Here is a 976-nt window from a genome sequence, read left to right as displayed (position 1 = left end):
AATGCTTTTTAAAACTTGTGGCCTTAAATTTGACCCCATAGGCGGCTGTCAACAAATAACTGTTGCACTTCATGGCCTATCCATTCCTCCCAACCAATGTTAAACAGCTTCAGTATTTGGCCATCTGTAGGAATGTTCAGAAATAGATCTCTTATTTGCTCAGAAAAGAAAAGTAAAAGCAAGTTTGTGTTAAGGTTTCATTTACTAATAAACATGTTTGTTATTAGTCAGCAGTTTGTTTTGCCTTTACTGAACCTTCTATGTATCCCTTTATTAAAAACACGAGTGTGTATATGTATTAATACGGTATATGGAACTGTCACCCTTGGGGTGGGGAGTAGAGCATTTTACCGTGTGTAGAAAGGTTCCCAAACATTCAGGACTTGCTCATGATGGTAAGAAATATAGGGTGAAGTAATGTAACATAACGTCTTCGTTATAGTCACAGGAATTATAAGATTTTCAAAGTAGTTTGGAAACTGGTGGACTAGTTTTCGTGATCAAGCCATCTCTTATCTTAGGAGGACTGTCTGCCTTCAGAGAGACCGAAGTTGCAAAATTTGCTATTTCGATATGTATAGTATTTTTACTTCTTTCAGGCATGGAATTTCTCCTGAAAGCTAGGGAAAACTCCAATTTTTAAAAATCGCCATCGAAGGAGAGAAAAAAATCTTTAAAAGTGTTGCAAACTAATAAGTTTTACAACTTTTCATCATTTTTTAAGGGTTTAAATTTTTATGTTTGAGCATTGCCATAAACAATTTTAACAGGGACCCAATGATGAATGGGAAAACCCCAGAGAAAAGTTAAGAGTAAATGAAATGCTCATAAATTTTGGTTGAAGAGGGTCTTTTACACACTCGGGACAGTGATCATATTGTATCCATTCCACGGGTTAGATGTGTGTTTTCTTGATTAAAGGGACAAATAAAAACAAATGCCTTGTTTTTAACATAAATTCGTAATTTTAAGAGCT

The 976-nt window shown here is 35.0% G+C and overlaps 1 protein-coding gene across 1 annotated transcript in view; it reads left to right on the top strand.

Annotated features, from left to right (window-relative positions):
* LOC119593946 (eukaryotic translation initiation factor 3 subunit J-like) overlaps positions 1-230 on the top strand; it is a gene marked incomplete in the record, with an annotated part of 9,635 nt that extends 9,405 nt beyond the window's left edge. Inside the window, 1 exon segment of the mRNA XM_037942967.1 lies at positions 1-230.
* Between the last annotated feature and the right edge of the window lie 746 nt (positions 231-976).

Source organism: Penaeus monodon, chromosome 33 (genome assembly GCF_015228065.2).
Source record: "Penaeus monodon isolate SGIC_2016 chromosome 33, NSTDA_Pmon_1, whole genome shotgun sequence".
NCBI lineage: Eukaryota > Metazoa > Arthropoda > Malacostraca > Decapoda > Penaeidae > Penaeus > Penaeus monodon.
Note: the sequence above shows the minus strand (reverse complement) of the source record. Positions and strands in the feature narration are given on the sequence as shown.